Below are 22,436 nucleotides of genomic sequence, written 5' to 3' on the forward strand. Positions count from 1 at the left end.
AGTTCTGGATAAAAGTCAAGCTGATTGTATAATTTGGCAGTCATCATCTTATAAATTGTAAATGAAGCCATTATTATATATGAGAGGTTTAGCATTTTGCCCAGGGAGATTTCAAGTCAGTTTACAAAGTTAATATACTGTGGTGCTCTCAATAGTAGATCATGTTTTATTCATTTGGGCATTAGCCTGGAATCAAATTCTTATATTTGTTAAATGAATAAATGAATGAGTGAATGAATGAATGAATGAAAACTATAGACACTTGTCCTCTAGGACTCTATCTTGTTTTATAGCTCTGTGTGTTGGTGTTCGCACTTGTGTGTATGTGTTTGATATGGCTCAGAGGTTTTAAAAACCCTTACTATAAAAACAGAAAATACGTTCATTGGAGGAACACTTTAATTCAGACTAAATTAAAGCATTTTAGATAAATAAAGCAGATAGAAGCCACTCTTAGATTTAAAAAAGTTATTTCATAGAAAAGGTACTGCAACAATGAACTCTTATTATCTCATTCACTCAAGATAATAGTAAGTAAATTGTGCATAATTTATTCAAAGCATGTTCTTCTAAACTTCTAAATTTCTAAACTACCAGGATTGGTACGCAAGAGCACACACACATAAACACACATTTTACTGTTATTTTAATTTACTTAATCCATTCAGACACCTGAACAAAAACTACATGTTTTTGATTAGAGAGACCACCCATCTATATTCTTCTCTTCTTGAATCCATTGAGGAGAAAATACTTCACTAATAGTATATTTTAAAAAACACTAGTAACACCGTTCTTCTATGTTGATGTTTTACTTGGTTTCTAGTAAATCGATTATGTCTAATCTTTTTTAAGGTTTTTTTTTTTCCAAAGACTATTTTTAGGGTAGTCTTAGATTTAAAACAAAAATTACCAGAATGTACAGAGATTTCACATATACCTCTCACATCCCCAGCCACACACATACCCATGCCTAGCTTCCTCCACTAGCCTGTCCCCCACCAGAGTAAGGGACAACTGATGAACCTACACTGACACATCATAATCACTCCAAGTCCAGAGTTTACATTAGTGTTCACTCTTAGTGTTGTACATTCTGAAAGTTTAGACAAATGTACAATGACATGTATCCATTAGTATAATATAATACAGAGTGTTTTCCCTGCACTAAAAATCCTCTGTGTTCTGCTTATTCATCTCTCACCCTCTCCCAAACCTTGGCAACCAGTGATCTTTTTATTGTCTCCACAGTTTTGCCTTTTCCAGAATGTCATATAATTGAAATTACAGTACGCAGAATTTTCAGGTTGGCTTCTTTTACTTAGCTATGTGAATTTAAGTTCCCTCCATGTCTTTTCATGGCTTGATAGCTCATGTCTTGACAGTGCTGAATAATAGTCTATTGTCTTGATGTACCACAGTTTATTCATCCATTCTCCTATTGAAAGACATATTGGTTGCTTCCAAGATTTAGCCATTATGAATTGCCTAATCTTTTTTAAAACATTAAAAAATATTCTGAGGCAATTATATTTAAATAGGTCTACTCAACACAAGGAGAAAGTATCTAGAAAATAATAATTACAAATAAGTAGAGAGATCCATTTGCAGCAAAAATAACTAATGTAAGGAATGGAAGAAGAGTAAGATTATAGGTCATTATAGATCTCATAGACACTAAGAATGGTTAAGGGAATATTAATAACAATTAAAAACAGCAGTGCATTTCAAAATAAAATGTAACTCAAAAAAAAAAAAAAAAAAGCAGAAAGAAAGTTTGAATAGTCTCATATGTATTAACCAAATCAAATCCACACTTAAAAACCTTCTCATCAAGAAAATTTCTGGCTCATATGGTTTCACCATGATTATACCAAATATTTAAGGAAGATACAACACCATTTTTATACAAATCCTTCCAGAGAATTACAAAAAAGGAGAAAATAATTTACAATTTGGCCTCAGGCCGACATCATCTCTGTATGGAAAACCTAAGACATTACAAGAAAGACAACTATAATCTCCACCAGAAATGTAGATTTTAAGATCCTAGATAAAATATTAGAAAAGTGACTTCAGTGGCACATCGAAAGTGTAATCAATGGGAGTAACATCAGCAGATATGGTGGAATAAAAATTCATGAAAATTTTCTCTTCCATAAAACCAATGAGAGTTTGGCAAAATTGTCAAAATCCAATTTTCAGAGCTTCGGAAATGAACTAATGGTTTATAACAATCTGAAAAATGTTTTTTTGTTTTTTTTGTTTTTTTTTTCAAGAAAACATAACTGAATCTCAATAAGAACAGTGATTGACTTATTCCACTATAAGTCAATCAGAGAAAGACATGTATAATATGATCTCACTGATAGGAGGAATTTGTAATCTCAGGAAACAAACTGAGGGTAGCTGGAGTGGTGGGGGTGGGAGGGATAGGGTGGCTGGGTGATAGACATTGGGGAGGGTATGTGCTATGGTGAGCGCTGTGAATTGTGTAAGGCTGATGAATCACAGACCTGTACCTCTGAAACAAATAATACATTATATGTTTTAAAAAAAATAAGATAGTAGGAAGGGAAAAATGAAGGGGGGAAATCAGATGGGGAGACGAACTATGAGAGACTATGGACTCTGAGAAACACACTGAGGGTTCTAGAGAGGAGGGGGGTGGGGGGATGGGCTAGCCCGGTGATGGGTATTAAAGAGGGCACATATTGAATGGAGCACTGGGTGTTATATGCAAACAATGAATCATGGAACATTACATCAAAAACTAATGATGTAATGTATGGTGATTAACATACATTATTTTTTAAATATTAAAAATTAGGAAAAGTGAGCTTTATGGTGATTTTTGTGATTGATGTATGCATGAATCTGAAAGCCATGCTCATGTTCAAGGCTGTACTTATAGGCCCATGAAGACGTGAGAAGGCCTCCTCTCTTACTTCTGGATGAACCTCAGGAACTGCACAAGCAAGAAGTGAATTCTAAGGCCATGTATCAACTGCCTACAAGATACTGAAGGTGTATTGTAGTGTGCACACACACACACACACACAGAGCTTCTCAGGAAACACAGAATCTCATCCGTTCAAGGCATTTAGAGAAATCTCTATAAAATAATTAGCTAAACACCAGTGCAGCTGAATGGAAACTTTAGTGGCCACTTATGACAATGAATACATTGTTTATAGAATTATAGAATTAATTTAGGAAAGTCATTAAGTAAACAAACAGCAACACAACAGCAAACATCAACAAGGAGGAAAAAACCCTAGGGAAGGGCAAATCTGATTTTGAGTTGCAACATTATATACTTTAACATGTTCAGTTTTCAATAAAACAATATGGCACATGCAAAGAAACCTAAAAGCACTGTCCATACACACAAGAGCAAGCAGTTAATATAACTGTCCTTGAGGAGGCTGAGATGTTGAGTTTATTAGACAAAAACTTTAAAAATTCACAAGAGGGGCTCACCGGCCAATTTCAATTGACAAAAGAAAAAATCAGAAAACTTAAAAATAAGCCATCAAGGTTGCTGATTGTGAAGAACAGAAAATGAAAATAGAAAAAAATCATAGAAATAGCCTAACGTTCCATTAAAAAAAAAAAAAATAGAGAACAAACTAAATCCAAACAAGCAAAAGAAAGTATAGATCCTTTACATCTTTCGTTAGGTTTATTCCAAGGTATCTTACAGTTTTTGGTGCTATTGTAAATTGAATCATTTCTCTAATTTCTCTTTCTACAGTTGCATTGTTAGTGTATAAGAAAGCAACTGATTTCTGTGCATTGATTTTGTATCCTGCCACACTACTGGATTGCTGTATGAGTTCTAGTAATTTGGGGGTGCAGTCTTTTGGGTTTTCCACATAAAGTATCTGTCATCTGTGAAAAGAAAGAGTTTGACTTCTTCTTTGCCAATTTGAATACCGTTTATTTCTTTTTGTTGTCTGATTGCCGTAAATAAACCTAACCAAAGAGGTAAAGGATCTATACTCTAGGAACTAGAGAACACTCATGAAAGAAATTGAAGAAGACACAAAAAGATGGAAAAATATTCCATTCTCATGGATCAGAAGAATAAACATTGTTAAAATGTCTATGCTACCCAGAGCAATCTATACCTTCAATGCCATCCCCATCAAAATTCCAATGACATTTTTCAAAGTGCTGGAACAAACAATCCTAAAATTTGTATGGAATCAGAAAAGACCCCGAATCACCACGGAAATGTTGAAAAAGAAAAACAAACCTGGGGGCATCATGTTGCCCGATTTCAAGCTATATTACAAAGCAGTGATCACCAAGACAGCATGGTACTGACACAAAAACAGATATATAGACCAATGGAACAGAATAAAGAGCCCAGATAGGGACCCTCCAACTCTATGGTCAAATAATCTTCAACAAAGCAGGAAAAAAATATGCAATGGAAAAAAGACAGTCTCTTCAGTAAATGGTGCTGAGAAAATTGGACAGCCACATGCAGAAGAATGAAACTTGACCATTCTCTAACACCATACACAAAGATAAACTCAGAATGGATGAAAGACCTCAACGTGAGACAGGAATCCATCAAAATCACAGAGGAGAACATAGGCAGTAACCTCTTTGACATCAGCTACAGCAATTTCTTTCAACATACATCTCCAAAGCCTAGCGAAACAAAAGCAAAAATGAACTTTTGGGACTTCATCAAGATAAAAAGCTTCTGCACAGCAAAGGAAACAGTCAACAAAACAAAGAGGCAACCCACAGAATGGGAGAAGATATTTGCAAATGACACTACAGATAAAGGGCTAGTATCCAAGATCTATAAAGAACTTCTCAAACTCAACACCCAAAAAACAAATAATCAAGTCAAAAAATGGGCAGAAGACATGAACAGACACTTCTCCAAAGAAGACAAACAAACAGCTAACAGACACATGAAGAATGTTCATCATTATTAGCCATCAGGGAAATTCAAATCAAAACCACATTGAGATACCACCTTACACCAGTTAGAATGGCAAAAATTGACAAGGCAAGAAACAACAAATGTTGGAGAGGTTGTGGAGAAAAGGGAACCCTCTTACACTGTTGGTGGGAATGCAAGTTGGTACAGCCACTTTGGAAAACAGTGTGGAGGTGCCTCAAAAAATTAAAAATAGAGCTACCCTATGACCCAGCAATTGGGTATTTACCCCAAATACAGGAGTATTTACCCCAGGTAAATACTCCTGGGTATTTACCCCAAAGACACAGATGTAGTGAAAAGAAGGGCCATATGCACCCTAATGTTCATAGCAGCAATGTCTGCAATAGCCAAACTGTGGAAAGAGCCAAGATGCCCTTCAACAGATGAATGGATAAAGAAGATGTGGTCCATATATACAATGGAGTATTACTCAGCCATCAGAAAGGATGAATACCCAACTTTTACATCAACATGGATAGGACTGGAGGAGATTATGCTAAGTGAAATAAGTCAAGCAGAGAAAGTCAATTATCATATGGTTTCACTTATTTGTGGAACATAAGGAATAGCATGGAGGACATTAGGAGAAGGAAGGGAAAAATGAAGGGGGGGAATCAGAGGGAAGGATGAACCATAAGAGACTATGGACTCTGAGAAACAAACTGAGGGTTTTAGAGGGGAGGGGGCTGGGGGGGTGGGTTAACCCAGTGATGGGTATTAAGGAGGGCACGTATTGCATGGAGCACTGGGTGTTATACGAAAACAATGGATCGTGGATCACCACATCAAAAACTAATGATGTATTGTATGGTGACTAACATAACAAAATTAAATAAAATTAAAAAAAAAAAGCAAAAGAAAGGAAATAATCATGATTACAGTGTAAATAAAGGAATTAGAGAGTAGGAAAGCCAAAGAGAAAAATCAGTGAAACCAAAGTTGGTTATTTGAAAACACAAACAAAAAGCCCCCAAAACCTTTAGTTATATTGACCAAAAATAAGAGAAAGAAGACTCAAATGACTAAAGAAAGGAATGAAATGGGGCCATCACTATCCACCTCACAGACACAAGAAGGAATGTAAGAAAATACTATGAACAATTATAGGCCAACAAATTAGATGATCTACATGAAATGAACAACTTCCTAGAAAGACACAAACTACCAAAACTGACTTGAGGAGAAATGTAAAATCTGAATGGATCTATAATAAGTAAAGAGATTAAGTTAGTAATCAACATGTTTTCTGCAAAGAAAAAGCCCAAATGGCCCAAAAGCTGGATGGCATCCCTAGTAAGTTCTACCAAATGTTAAAAGAAAAGTTATCACTAATCCTTCACAAACTCCTCCAAAAAAATAGACAGGGAAAGAATACATTCCAGCTCATCCTAAGAAGTCTGACACCAAAACTGTGACAAAGATATTAAAAGAAAGAAAAACTATACATCAATATCCCTTATGACTAGATAAACAAAAATCCACAATAAAATACTATCAAATCAAATGCAGCAACAGATAGAAAGGATTATATATCGTAAGTGTGAGTGATTTATTCCAGGAACTAAAATAAAGAAAATAATTCCATTTAAAACAGCATTTAAAAGAATGACAAAAGAATAAATTTAAACCAAAAAGGTATAAAACCTGTACAAAGCATCACTGAAAGAAATTAAATGGAAAAACATGTCATGTTCATGGATCTGAGGGCTCAATATTATTAAGATGGCAATATACTCCAAAGCATTCTTCAGATTCACTACTCCTTTTTTTTTTTTAAGATTTTATTTATTTATTTGCCAGAGAGAGAGAGAGCACAAGCAGGAAGAGCGGGAGGCAGAGGGAGAAGCAGCCTCCCCACTGAGCAAGGAGCCCGATGTAGGACTCCATCACAGGACCCAGGGATCATGACCTGAGCTGAAGGCAGATGCTTAACCAACTGAGCCACCTAGGCACCCCAGATTCACTACTCCTTATCAAAAATTTAGTTGACTGTTTTGCAGAAATTGACAAGTTGATCCTACTATTCATATGGAAATGCAAGTATGATAAGAGAATAATGGCTTCCAAAAGATGTCCATGTCCCAGAACCTGGGAAGAGTTTAGTTTACATGACTAAAGAGACTTAGATATGATTATATTGAGGAATTTGAGTTCAGATAAATTATCATGGATGATCTGGGTTGGCCCAATGCAATCCTCATAAAGGAAAGAGGGAGGCATAAGTAGTAGACCCAGAGAAACAGATGGGATGATGGAAGATACTGGACTGATGGCAAGCTGGACCACAAGCAAAGGAATGCAGAAGACCTCTAGAAGCTGGAAAAAGCAAGGAAAGAGATGCTTATCCAGAGACTCCAGAAGGAATGCAGCCTTGCTGCTGACACCTTAATTTTAGGCCATTACCTCCAGCACTGTAAAATAATAAACTTAAAGTGAGTTGTTACATCAACACTAGGAAACTAATATAGCCGAGGTCCCAGAATAGCCTAAATAATCTTGAAAAAGAGCAACAGAATTGAAAGACTCACACTTCCAGATTTCCAAACGTTCTACAAAGCTAGTATAATTTTATCAATGTGGTGCTGGCTTAAAGATAGACATATAGGCCAATGGAATAAAATTGAGTATTCAGAAATAAACCATTATATTTATAGCCAACTGATTCTTGACAAGGGTGGCGAAACGATTCGACAGGGAAATAATAGTATTTCCAACAAATAGTGCCGAGAAAATTGTATACACACATGCAAAAGGATGAAGTTAGATTCTGACCTTACATTATATACAAGAAGTCAAAGTGGATCCAAACCTAAGTGTAAGAGCTAAAAGTATAAAAGTCTTATAAGAAAGATAAGTAAAAATCTTCATGACCTTGGATTAGATCAGGGCTTCTTAAAGTAACACCAAATTATAAGCAACAAAAGAGATACATTGCAGTTAATCAAAATGAAATGTTGTATGTGTAAAATAAACCAGCAAGAAAGTGAAAATACAACTCACAGAATGAGAGGAAATGTTTACAAATCATGTATCTCATAAGGGACTTGTATTGAGAATATATATAGAACTCTTAGAGCTCAACAACTACAAATGTGAAAGGGATTTGAATAGATACTTCTCCAAAGAAGATACACAAATGTGCAAAAAGCACATGAAAAGATGCTCAACATTATTAGTCACGAGGGAAATGCAAATCAAAATTACAACAGGACACCATTTCACACTCACTAGGGGGACGATGTGGAGACAATCCCTCATACATTTCTGATGGGAATGTGAAGAGGTACAGCCACTTTGGAAAACAGTTTTGCATTTCCTCACCAAAGTTAAACACAGAGTGACCAAATGCCCCAGCAATTTTACTCCTAGGTATATATAACCAAGAGAACTGAAAACATACGTCTACCCAAAACTTATACACAAATATTTGTAGCACCTTTATCCATAATAACCAAAAAGCAGAAACAGCCCAAATGTCCATCAACTGACTGGATAAAAAGTGGAATGTCAACTTCTTATCAACCCTAATAAGGAATGAACAACACACTGCAACATGAACGGACCTTGAAAACATTGTGAAGTGAATAAAACCAGACACAAAACCTATTGTGTGATTATGCGTATAAAGGATGTCCAGAAACAGCAAATCCATAGAGACAGAAAGTAGATCAGTCATTGCCGGGGGCTGGGGAGTGGAGTTAACAGGATCTTACTAATAGGAGGTACAGAATTTGGTGTTTTTCAATGATAAAACTGTTCTGGAATGTGTGGTGATCATTACATAACTTTATGAATATACTAATCACTGAATTGTATACTCTTAAAAGGTGAACTCTATAGTATGTGAATTATAGTTCAATAAAAAAACTACAATAAATGAAAAACAACAGGTGTATTCCAATAATACAAGATTATTTTAACATCATAAAATCAATCAGTGTAATTTACAGCACTGTTTGAAAGAGAAAATCTTATCTCAAAGGATGCACAAAATTGTATTTTTTAAATGTACAAATGAGGAATAGAACAGAATTTCTTTAACCTGATTAGAGATAGCCATTAAAACCTAAACCATATGTCATAATTAATAAGGAGATATTGAAAGCTTTCCTTCTGAGATCAGAAACAAGATTCCCCAGCCAGTTCAATAAAAGAAAAATAAAAAAGTGCCTAAGTATTGGCAAAAAAGAAGTATACTAGTCATTATTTGCGAATTGCATTGTATGTGCAGAAAAAATTAAATATTAGAATAAGTAAATGTAGCTAGCAAGATCACTGGTTACAATATCTGCATAGAAAAATCTAAGGAAACTTATTTCTTTATACTAGCAATAACCAATTAGAAAATAAAATTCTAAAAATATACCATATATGATCAATGTTTTGCTAACTTCATAAAATCAATTTGAAAGTTTTCCTTTTTTATATGTTCTGGAAAGTTTGAACAGTTTTTCAAATCATTTAAATAATGTTAAATATATCTCTCCAATAACAACAACAAAATATTCAAGTTGCTTGGGATTGTGGATATCCATAGAGGTATTAGAACTATCTCATTACTAAAGACCATTTTTAGATATAAATCACAGACCCCTTAGACTGTCTTGATTCCCTAAGCATTCTTTTTTTATTTACCAAAATTGACAAATTTCTTCTCTCTCATTTTTTAAGAGGTAACACAGGCATATTTAAAAATTTGCAATTAATGCAGACATGTAAAAAGTAGAAAATGAAGATAATCTACCAGATTCATCTTAACAATAACCACTTATGATATTTTGGTGTATAGCCTTATATATGTACGTGTGTGGATGCGTACTCATGTGGCTAAATGCGTGAGAGTACTTGTGCATGTGATCAGGGGAAAAATACATAGCAAATAGAAACAGAGACAGCCGTCAAATACAGTAGGCATTATATTTTGTAAACTATTTTTGCTTTTGAAGTTAGACAATGTATAGAACTTAATAGACACAGTAACCAGAAACCCTAGAGTTATTTCCCTATTTCTGAAGTTACATCTGTATACAGATAAACATTCATCACAATCACCTACACATGTTACTTGGAGTTCTTGCCTCCAGCTGCCATGTTAGGTTGCAGTAATGATTGACATGTGTTTGCACACTATTTGGGAATTTCATATTTGTTATGTTGGATTTCTTCTGTTCTTCAGACACACAGCTTGGAAATACGCATTTTGTTTTCCTACAACTGGGTGGGGCACACTTACCAGCCTTAAAGGCTTATAATTAGTGGGTCCCCAGCTTGCATCCTTAAGCAATCGTTATAAATACTACCGTTCTTATTAACCCTGCCTTCTGTTCTCATTCAGTTTCAACAGGGTACACCCAGGAATTTAAACCATAGCGCTTCGTCATTTAAATAGATAACCTGCCACTCAAAAACTGACCTTCAAGTTTGATGTTAGAAATGGAGCTAATAGTTCAAATACTTTAAATAACAGACTATGGATTTTTGCAATGTTTTAATAGGACATTTAAAACAACAGAAAGATTTGATTCTTGCGATTTTCCCCAATAGTGATTACAAATGGTCTCCTCTTTCTTTACTATATTTGAATGGCATATTTCATTTCACACATCCTTTACTTGCTGCCAGAACCCTAATATTGCTAAGGGAGAAAGCTTACCTAGTGCAGTGTTTGTAAATGTCAACTAGCCAACAGATATTTAGAAGCCTATGAATGTTCACCTTTCTAACATTTGCTTAAAGCCATCTGGAATTAATGTTCTCCTCTTTCTCTTCTTCTTACCTCAAAAAACAAACAAAACAAAACAACACCTTGTACAGAAGTTGACACAAAACGTATTAAATAAAGCTGGTAATGAACCCTCTTGCATTGAAGCAGAAATTAACACGCATATGTTAAAAAAAAAAAAAGGAAACATTTTTATAGTAATCTATATACTTGCTGTCAAGTTACCCTTTGATATATCTGCAATTTTCCAGTGAAACACATCTTGTTTATTTTGGATTAGAAGCAAGCTCTTGCATGTCTAGCAGGATTCATTTGCTACGGAAGAAGCACTATCCTGAAACAAATCACATGTCCCTCAAACCAAGTCTGCTTGTTTTCATTTTATTTTCTCAGCCTGATTAGTAACATTTATGAAAATGAGTAATTTGAAAGATGATACTGAAAATTGTATCAGTGATTGGCCCACCCCTCTCTCAGAAGCGCAGCTAATTTTCCTGGGGCCTCAGGACTGTGAAGTAGGGAAATGGAAAACGAGGAAGTGGAAACCTCTACCCTGGATCCTTGCTAGTACATGATGCAGCAAGGAAGCCAATGGATACCCTGGGTGAGTACCACGTTGTAGGGAGATTTGCCCTTCTCTGGGCTCCATTTATCTTTTCTATTTCTTTTGTTTCTCTTTCCAGGTTTGTTCTATCAAAACCGAATGTAACAAAATCTGGGTAAATTATCAACATCCTCTCACGTTCAGCCATACCCACACCTCCAATCCCACCATCCAACTTTCATTTAGTAAATATTTACCGAACCCCTTCTTGGTACAAATCACTTCATAGGGCCAATTGGACATAGAGCAATTAGCATAGCCTATGATTAGATTAGCATATGGCAGTCCTTAGCCTCTAACATTACAGAGTAACTTCTCCTATTTCAAGTCCTTGAGTATTCTGTCCTTCCCAGGTCCAAAACTTTCCAAGTTTACCTAGCCATCTTTTCCCCTTAAGCTTCTACCTCCATTTCTCAATTTATATCTGTTCTATAAAAATCCCCCCCAAAAGAAATTTTCCACTAAAAGTGGGTTATTTTTAAATTTTATCGGCTAATTACTTAAAGTTCAAACTCTTCAGCCCATACTTAAAATCTTGGCTTTTCAACTCTTACATATTCAGTTACTGATATCCAAAATGATCATATAGCTATAGTCTTGCAAATTATTCACTATAAATGATAGTATGAATATGCAAAATGCCAAGCATCTTCAAAAATAACTAGCTTACACTAGTCCTTTCAAAAAGCAATTAATAAAATGTATACTTTTAACAAATATTTTTGAACATCTATATATCAGTAACCAAACTTGTTAGCTGGAAACAGAAGAGATCAAAGATCTGGTCAACTGACCCAATATATAATTTTGAAAATGTAAATTTAATTTGTTCCTGATAAATGACCTCTCAAAAAATAACCCATTAATAAAGGATACTGTCAGGAAAGTAAAACTTATTTGGGGCCTTTTAGGAGTCAACACATCTGTTTGCTTTAAACCTAGGAGACATAAAATGATAAGAAGAAATTAGGTTGTAGCTAAGTATCCATGAATATTAAGGTTATTCTCTGTTGGTTTGGAGGGCTCATTTACACACCAATATTCAGCTTTAGGAATTTAGGGACTCATTAATTTTGCTAAACGTGGAGTTTTGAGAAAAAAAAAAACTAATTATTTCTTTACTATTTTTATATCCGAGCTCAGTCTTCTTATTACTCACAAAGGACAAATCTTTACCAATCCCCACCCCTTGCAGTCGGGGAAATAATTTCATTTAAACATCCCCTGAAAGCAATTATTTATGGGCTCCACAGAAACTGGGGTAAACTTTTTGTGGTCCTATTTATTTTGTGGAGATTAGAGATTACTTATAAAATAATACAACTCATAACTATTTGGTTACTATGTTAACAGAAAAATCAGTAAGTAAACCAATGATCCCAATCACATATCAGAAATACCTTGTTATAATTTAACTGAACTTTCAGTTGCTCTCAAAGTATTATTTTGATCTTTTAACAACATCACTGATTTGAGAGGCTCTACATTCTCTGCATCATCAAAATTTTATGAACCAAAATTATTAACACAATTGGTTTTATTGAGAATTGCTTTGTTGTTCTTGTAAGATGGTCTCTGAATAGACTGTTGAGGTTTATCCGAGGCGCAATTATTGCTAATTAAATCTATGATAAACACTGTAATATATTTGAAGAAACCCTTCTTGAGGCATCTTCCCTACCTGACACTATGTGTCCTATCTTTCAGCGATGTACAACAGTTATTTTGCTGTAATTTCTGTAGCACAGTTGTCTCTGGGGTCTCCTTTAGAATCTCCAAGCTTCTCACATTTCAAGTTTCTCTAGAGCAGTGTTTCTCAACCTTGGCTGGCAGTCCTGATGTCCAGCTGCATCTCAGACCAATTACATCAAAAACTCTAGGGGTGGAACCCTGACATCAGTAATTTTTAAAACTCCCAGGTGGTTCCAAAGTGCAGTCATGGTTGAAAAACACGATTTGGAGTGAGAAATGACCTCAGGCTATCCCACAACTTTTCTATTAATAACCTAACATATTACGATTGGCAAAATGGCATCAGTGAACATGTATGGTTATAAAATAGAGCTATTTGTTTTGTTCCAATTCTGCTGAGGTATTTTTGTAAAATCTCTGTGTCTATGTCCCTGTAATTTGAAGTTTGAGCCATCAAATTCTGATAAAGAATCTGCTAGGTTTAGACCAGAGCTGGAGCATGACTTTTCTTGATTTAAAAATGGCAGTTATTAGTAATATTAAGCCATTTAATTATTTGCTAAAAAAATCAATTTTGAACAAAAGTGTCACTCTTAAAAATTAAAATTTTAATAACTTTGAGGTAAATAATAAGCTGTCGATGCCATTTATCTAGATCAATTTATTAATGCACAGAATTCCTAAGAGCATCACTCTCATCAGTAGTTTCTTTGTATGAATTCTTATGTACTAAACTCTGTATGCTAACATTTATGGTGTCTGAAACTCCTTCATGTAATATCATTAATGTTTTTAGCTTTCTAGTCAGGAAAAATCCTTTTAATTGTTCATTCTAATGATTCAAACGAAAATCATGTTTTTGTTTTGAACCCACCTTTAAATTTCAGCTCTAAGCTCTTTTATTTATTTTAAATTTGCTGCAGAGTTAATCTTCAAACCTCTCAGTTTATTTTTCAATAATGTCTCTCAGGCTCAGACATGGGAGGAATAATTAGACATCTCTCATTCATCAATAACAAGGAAACCTTTTCTTAGAAGTTTTCACTCTATGCTTTTTCCTTCCCATAGCCCTTTCGTTAGGTGACAAGTTTATTTGATTTGGACAACTATTTGGTCATTTTCTTTAATGGGACTTAGCAAACTTTGACATCTGAAATTAAAAAAAAAAAATCTTTCATTTGGAAATTTAAGTTACTATGGAATGCAATTTATAAGAATGTTATTATTAATGATGTAAACCCAACCGTTTTGGGGATTACAGTGAATCTCATGACACTGAGCAAGTACTATGACATTTACCCATTAATCAACCTAAGAAATTGATTTCAAGAAAGAGCCTTTGGGGGCGCCTGGGTGGCTCAGTCGTTAAGCGTCTGCCTTCGGCTCAGGTCCTGATCCCAGGACCCTGGGATCGAGCCCCACATCGAGCCCCACATCGAGCCCCACATCGAGCCCCACATCGAGCTCCCTGCTCTGCGGGGAAGCCTGCTTCTTCCTCTCCTACTCCCCCTGCTTGTGTTCCCTCTCTCGCTATGTCTCTGTCAAATAAATAAATAAAAATCTTTAAAAAAAATAAATAAATAAAGAGCCTTTGGTCCCAGATTGCTGGGACCTGAATTATAATGTAAATTTGGTGTCTCTTTTTCAAATAAATCTCACTTTCCTTGCCAGTTCATGAAGTGGTAGCATGGAGGCAAAATCTCACCTCTAACAGGCAGTCTTTCTGAATCTGCTTCCCCAAGTAGAAGTGATCCACTCTCTTGCTATTTCTCCTTCCTGTAAATACTTAAAGAGGTTCTACCACTTAGTGACACATTTTCTTGACTTCTTCCCCATGCCTCTCTGTGATAATCTGACCTGATTCATAACTATATCTCTAGCAACTAGGGGTTCTCACTTGGTGTTCAATAAATGTTTGCTAAATGAATGATGAGGGATGTGGATTACACAGATTTAGCATTTGTTAACATGCATCAAATTGCCTGTTTAAGATCTGTGCATTTCACTGCATGTAAATTGTACTTCAACTACAAAGAATAAAAGAAATCTTTTCATTCCCCTTGGAACATGCTTTCAGACTCAGATGGCAAACCATTATGGAATTGGAGATTTCTTCCTTCATCACAAATAGGTTAATATGCATCTTGATAATCCACATGGTTTTCTGGACTCGAAAATTTACTATTTTACAAAATCAAACTCATCCACAAATTTGCCACCCATGTGGATATTCAAATAATGTGGAAACACACATGTCAAATTCAAGGAAGATGTCTTAAATACTAACGGCTTCATTGAAATAAAATTGAAGTTTTCTATAGTAATTATTTTGTGGGATTAGGCATATTTGGTTATTACTACACTAAAACATGACAACATCCCTTAATAGTCAAACTTTGTATAAAAGAAACACTCTCATTTACTTTTATAAATGTTTGAAAAATTCTATAGAGTTACATATAAGTAACCAAATATAAAAATTGGTATGGACTAAATCAATGCAAATGAGCTGAGACATTATTTAATCAGCTGGTACCATCAAGAGGTCCTAAAAGGTATATAAGTACATTACTTACAAGTGAAAATCTACCACTTTATTATCAGTTATCCAGTCAACAGTGTTGTTATTAACAACAAAAATGCCCTACAGAATGGCCAGAGTATAACCCCAATCAATAAACAACAAAAAAACATAATTCTTCCTTTCCTAATCATTTTATCCTTCTTTCTTTGACTTCATTACTTGATCTTTAATAGATAAGAAAGCATGTAAAGTGAAAAAAAAAATAAAACATAAAAACAGAAGCATGGCTTCACCAACATCAAAACTTGAAAACACGTTGAGAAATAATGATAAATTCTTGCTGTTCTTAGCAACATAGAATAGATACTAGCAATAAAAAAGACCTGGGAGTCTAGAGTATCATTTGTTTGTTTAAGAAGAACTTTTCTCCTTAATGAAATATTCTGCAACATGTCATATAAACAAATTAAAAGAAGTAAAAGTGCGTGACTATCCAAAGCCTTACCTGTTGGCTCATTTTTCACTTTTAGTAATGTACCCTAAGGGATAACTATAGAAAACAGACCAAAAAAAAAAAAAAAGGTAGTTCTTACTGACAAAGCAAAAATGTCCCATTCCCCAGGAGGGTATGAATGTCCTTTGGTCACAGAATTAGTTTATAGGGGAGCATATTGAATGGTTTTGCTTTAATTGTATTTTTTATCTAATTATAAAGAAAAATATAATTTCTAGATTATATTAAAACTATAAGAGTGATTATTAACTTTAAAAATTTAATTTCATGAATTGATTTTATTCCCTTAAAATAGAAATAGTCCGGGGACGCCTGGGTGGCTCAGTTGGTTAAGCGGCTGCCTTCGGCTCAGGTCATGATCCCAGGGTCCTGGGATCGAGTCCCACATCGTGCTCCTTGCTCAGCGAGGAGCCTGCTTCTCCCTCTGCCTGCCTCTCCCCCTGCTTGTGTTCTGTCTCTCTCTCTGACAAATAAATAAATAAAATCTTAAAGAAAAAAAAATTAAAAATTAAAAAAAATAAAAAAATAGAAATAGTCCTATTTTGCATTGCAGTTTGAATTTTTTTTCCAATGAGTGCATAAAATTGCTGCATATGCAAATGTGCCATACCCTTTAGTATTGCTTACGTACTTTGCAATTGAAGTGTCTATATCAAATTCTTTAACTCAATTTCTGGTTTTGTTGTAAACCAAACACTACTTAATAGCTTAGCACACCTGATTTGACTTGGCATTTTCAAAACTGATTTATTGCACGCTCTGAGAAACCTGTTAGTTCTAATCTTGCAAATGCAATAGGTTCCTCTTGCCGTGATAATTATTATGCAGCTGATAGGTATGTTATGTCTTCCCTCAGTTTATATAATTGTGATTTATCATCCATTTCCAAGGGAAATCACATTTCCAAAGCAACAGGTTCTGCTATGTCCTATTGACTAAAGTGCTATGCATTATCTGAAGAGTAGCTGGGTTACAAAGAGGGACCAATACAAACTCACCCTTTTCCAAGCTGTGGAGTAATTCCTGGGGATAAACTGATATGTCTTTACGCTTTGCAGTAGGTCTGGTCAATGTCTTAGAATTTAAACACAATTAACCTAGAGTTTGCAGTTTGCTTCTACTGCTTACAAATAACTGCCATCAATAGGCTACACATGGGATCGACTTCCAAAATATTTGTAAAATATGCCAAATAATTAAGTAGGGTTGGTGACAATGTAAGGTATATTGAGGTAATGATATAGCACAATTCTTCTTCTTTCTTTAATAATTTCCATTCTCAAACTGTAATTCATTTTTTTTTAAATTGACAATGACAACTTGACAAGCATTGTTTGTAATTATGTTTGGATTTTTTTAAATCCGAAGTTCAGTGACTTCTGATCCTTCCCAATAAAATTGTATCACTCTGCCATCCTAGATGGGTCCTTCACAGCCATGTGAGAAAGGTATTCTTAGATATATGTCTCTTTTTCTGTATTATGAAGTAACAAAAAGAGCTTTGAGAATTCTGTATTTGTTCTCTTATTGATGAGGACCTAAATTAAGGTACAGGTAAAGTGGTTCTGGAAAAATACCAAGATATTTTGTCTCTGAGTTTTCTCTTAAGTGGCAAAAAGTAAAGCAATGGAGAAACAAGTTAAAGAAAACCATCATTCTTTATACTCCATGTGATGATAAAGAGGTAATTCTAGGATAGCTAAAATTACTTTAATATTTACTTCAAATTTTAAAGACAGAATGAATTAGATTCAACACAAAGGGCAACTACTAGTACTACAGTAACTACATTTGAATCAATAATTCATGTATTCACAATTCCATAAAAATCTCTCAGTTCCTTCTTATTTTACTATTACAGGTATATTTGATTCTTATAAAGGGCAGTATGTAATAGAATTAGGGAATATAAATTAGACCTGAAAAATCACTCAAAAATTATTTTCTTCTATGGATTGATCTCTCAGTCTATTAATCTATCAATCTATCAATCTATTCACTATCTACCTATAGCAAATATATTTATAATATTAAAATGATGAACTCCCCCCAAAAAATGAAATCTAAGATAAATGTGAAAAATTCCTATGTGTAAAGTGGGCAACTTATACCAACTTTATTTTAAATAAATCTTTACATTTCTATGCAAAAGAGGGAATGTATTTTATATATGCTTTAGTAGTAAACAAATTTATAGTTAAGAAGGCATTCATCTAAATATTATTTATAACAATGAAAATATCTTAACAATCCATCATGGCTACATAAATGAAGGTATACCTTTTTAAATGAAAACTACACAGTTGTTATAAAAGATATTATATACTGACATGGAAAAATCTCAACCATATACTATTGTGTGAGTAAAGAAAGTTCCAAGCAAAAACATGTATAGTATATGTCCTTTTATATAAAATAATATTAGAGCATAGGCATTCAGAGAGATAGGTCTATACATATGTCTTTAACTTATAAATAATAGTTTGCCTTTGGGGAGCTTGATTTGTACTAATGTTTATTTTCTTTTTAGCCAAAGTAGTAAAAGCACTGATGATCTTTCTGCAATGACTTTGAATCTTCTTATTTACCCTCCAGATGTACCTCATTATTGAGGCTATTTTTTGTGGTCTTCTCATCTGATGCATTTTAAGATGATATAAATGCGAACATATTCTGAGAAGTTATAACCAAATAATAAGTAATCCTTGCATGATTACTCCTTACTTCTGAATAGTGAAGGAGTAGAATGCACCTTAGTAAGAAACACATGCACCAAAGGTCAAGTGTTCTTATGTAAAATATAAGGTTTTATGAGAAGGGAATAAAAAAATTCCAAGGTTCATGAACAAAAATGAAGAGGGGCTAGGTAATTAGAAAACATGATAGAACACAAGAAATTGCAAAGTCCCAAAGTCCAGAGTTTTCTAATTGGGTAACAGAAGACCTGAACATTTGTTTCCATCCCTGCAGTGAAGAAAGAATTAAAAAAAAAAAAAAAAAACACTCAACCTAAAGTAAACTATGGACTTTTGGTGATAATGACATTTCAATGTAGGCTCACTAGTTGTAACAAGTGTGCTATTTGGTACTAGATGTTGATAATGAGGGAGGTGTGCATGTTGGGGTATTGGGGTTAATGTAGAGCATGAAATCAACCATAATACCTGGCTTGCTAAAATGTAACACAGAGGCCACTGAGGGCAGGGAGGGTTTCGGGGAAGGGTGTGGGCCTTTGGAATGCCAGGGCCTTCCGTGACCACTCAGCAGTTGGAATGCTGTGGGGAGTTACCTTCCGCAAAGCTCTCTTAGCCCAAACAGCCGCCCTGTGATCTAAGAGATGTATGCATTGTCCCTTAGGTTATGTTTAGCAGAACACGCAGATTAGCATATTGTATCTTTCCCATAAATCTTCTCAGTTTCAGTAAGACCCCTTGTCACACATCACTTGCTTGAGAAATAGTGATAAGGATATCCTGAAGGACCAATAAAAGCAGGAGCAAAGAAGAGCAAAGGGTCTTCGTCTCTGAGCGTTGAGCCCCTAGCCTTCTCCTCTCTTTCACGGCAAACTTTGGGGTCATCTTTCATCCGTTGGTACAGGGATTGCTGGCCATTCCCGGCATTGGGGGACAGAGGGTGTATGGAAACTCTCTGTACTTTCCACTCAATTTTTTTCTGTGAACCTAAAACAGCTCTAAATAATAAAGTTTAAAAATAAAAAAAAACCCTAAAGATCCTCTGCTAACTGCTGAAACCAATGCAGTAGATGTCTTCTGGCCATCCCAAAGGACCCTAACCAAGATTCACTCATCACATGGAAGGAGTGGTCCAAGAGGGGGGAATGTAAACCATGAATCTCTTGACACCCAGACATCCCTTGGCATCATTTCTATTTCATTCAATTAAAAAAGCCAGTCACAGAGCCAGCCCAGGTTCAGAGAAAGAAGCAATGGACTTCCCACCTCAGTGGGAAGAATGGGAAAGAACTGGTGGCCAACTTTTAATCGATCATGGGAAGAGATCTCAATAGGGCACTTGGAAAAAGCATCAATTTGTATTAGGTAATTGAGGTTAATCAAATTAGGAACTGTTTTATTAGATTTGATCTAGTATTATACCTCTTCATCTGGGTTGGAGAGGGTATGAACTCAAGAACACTGTCATCATTTTAGACCAATAAAGTAGCTAAATTGCTCTATTTTATGTCTTAAAAACTACATAAATTATGGTAATGGAATAAAGAAACAAGCAAATGAAAATTAGCAACTCAAAATTCATGCACCATTCAAATTTAATTTGCATGGCATGGGATCACTAGCTTTTTTTTTTTTAAATTAAACATATTGTTATATATTGTGGCGCCTGGGTGGCTCAGTCAGTTAAGCATCTGACTCTTGATTTCAGCTCAGGTCATGATCTCAGAGTTGTGAGATGGAGCCCTGCATCTGGGCTCTGTGCTCAGCGGGGAGTCTGCTTGAGATTCTCTTCCTCTTCTCTGCCCCTCCCACCACTTGTATGCTCTCTCTCTCTCTCTAAAATAAATAAATAAATCTTTAAAAATATTATTATATACTTACATAAAAAATATGTTGGAGGAAAATCAATTCTTATTATATTTGGTACAGAATATTTTTTCCAAACTTACAGATAAAGGTTTGTACAACAAATGATAAAAAGAGAAAACAGAACACTACTATAGTAAAGAGAATAAAGCTTCCCCTTTCTCCACAGATTTCCATACTTGAGTCCCCAAAATCCATGAATATGTTACCTTACATGGCAAAAAGGGACTTTGCAGATGTGACTAAGTTAAGAGTTTTGAAATGAGAAGATAACCTGGATTATCTACATGGGCCCAATGTAATCTATGCCCATCATGGGTCTTTATAAGTGGGGGTGGGGGGAGTGGGAGTCCAAGAGTCAGAGGAGTTGTGATGATGGAAGCAGAGTTTGGATTGTTGTGGTCAGGAACCAAGAAATGCAGGCAGACTCTAGAAGCTAGAAAAGGCTGCAACAGATTTTTCCCTCGAGACAACAGAAGGAACGCATCATTTATTGGTAGCCCCAGAAGACTTATTTCAGATTTCTGGACTCCAGAACTGTCACACTATATAAAGCCATTAGATTTGCTCTAATTTGTGCAGCAATAGAAAGCTTGTAAAACTATCAAAATATTTAAAATGGAAGTTATAATTACTTCCCTTAAATGACAGCTAACAACCAATAAATCATTTAGAAAAATTTTAATAAAACTAATTTGTATGGTACAGTACTTAACTACACTGGTGTTATCTGATGAGGTCATCTAGGATTCAGGAACTGCGACTTTTAAGTTATAAAGTTGATTGAAGGCATGTTTTGCCTAAAATATGCTTTGGAAAAGATGAGTCCAAAATACATAATTCCCTTCTGGGGCATATTATCAAACCAACTTTCACATTTTGGAAACACACAGATACTCAATGGTAAATTAAATATAACCTATGTACAAACATACCTATGTATAAATTAACGTATGTATTAATAAACATATTTTAAATAAATCAAACCTGAATAAAATAAAATAATATGTGTTATTCTAACTTATGCATTAAGACATGGAAGAAATTTGTGAGTTCAGGGTTCTCTCCCCATCTGATAGTTGGCAATTTCTAATTTGTGGGATGTGTGCATATATGTGTGTGCATGCGAGCCCACTCCCTCTGTTCTCCTAAATAACTGGTATACACAAGAGAATTTAGGGAAGGAATAGGGAGGAAAACAGGCATTTCTTTGTAGATCTATGGAATTAACCTACCATTAAAAAAAAAGTGTGGGTGCTCGCTTCTGCAGCACATATACTAAAATTGTAACGACACAGAGGAGGTTAGCATGACCCCTGCACAAGATATTTGACATGCAAATTGTGAGTATTCCACAGTTTAAAAAAAAAAAAGAAAAAAGAGAGAAAACTGTGAATTGAACATGTCATAATTTTATCATCTTCATTTATGGAAATCTAAATGCATTTCATTTCATTACAGTGAAATAGAGAAAGAACAAATATGCCTAGCCAAGAAATGTGAGACCTAATCAGTTTCTATCATAAACTAACTGGCCTGTTTCTACACATGATAAAACAGAATGCCTCATATGCCCAATGTCACTGCCACTGTTCTGTTTCCCATCTTAATTAGGACGGGAGCTCCAATATTATCGTATTTTCAATTTATGCTAATGAACAAGGTCACTTTCCTCCTGAAAGCCTGTTTAATTCTTTACAGTTTACAGAATCGAATCAAATCAAACTTGTTAGCTCATCTTTGTAAGTTCCTTCCTGCCTTACTTTATATTTCCAATTCTCCAAATATTTTTGTTAAGAGCAAAAAGGCACAACCGGGAACTATGTTCTTAGCATTCCTCTACTCCTCCTAG

At 34.9% G+C, this 22,436-nt stretch overlaps 1 non-coding gene across 1 annotated transcript; it reads left to right on the plus strand.

The window, feature by feature from the left end:
* The first annotated feature begins 21,838 nt into the window (after positions 1-21,838).
* LOC123840039 (U6 spliceosomal RNA) lies at positions 21,839-21,947 on the plus strand. The gene has a single exon (XR_006789862.1). It is a non-coding gene; the product is annotated as a U6 spliceosomal RNA (small nuclear RNA).
* Positions 21,948-22,436: the final 489 nt, after the last annotated feature.

The sequence above is a fragment of the Mirounga angustirostris genome, unplaced genomic scaffold (assembly GCF_029215605.1).
Source record: "Mirounga angustirostris isolate CCGP_5_RB_7025 unplaced genomic scaffold, mMirAng1.0.hap1 SCAF_3, whole genome shotgun sequence".
Taxonomy (NCBI): Eukaryota; Metazoa; Chordata; class Mammalia; order Carnivora; family Phocidae; genus Mirounga; species Mirounga angustirostris.